The following is a 211-nucleotide window of genomic DNA, read 5'->3' as shown; positions in this document are numbered from 1 at the left end:
CGAAAATATTTGCAAAAAAATATGTCCCAATACGGAAAAGGATCCCTTATACCTCAGAGGGAGAGCACTAGTCTCGTAACCTAGAGGTCGTGAGCAAATTTGGGGGCAAAATTATGCTTTTGAATGTACAAATGGGATCGAACTATCGGCCAGATAACTCATTTTACCGACCACCCACCCATCTGACCGGCCAATGCCGACCAATATTCCA

The sequence above is a fragment of the Tigriopus californicus genome, chromosome 7, assembly GCF_007210705.1.
Source record: "Tigriopus californicus strain San Diego chromosome 7, Tcal_SD_v2.1, whole genome shotgun sequence".
Lineage (NCBI taxonomy): Eukaryota > Metazoa > Arthropoda > Copepoda > Harpacticoida > Harpacticidae > Tigriopus > Tigriopus californicus.
This window is presented reverse-complemented; position numbering follows the sequence as displayed.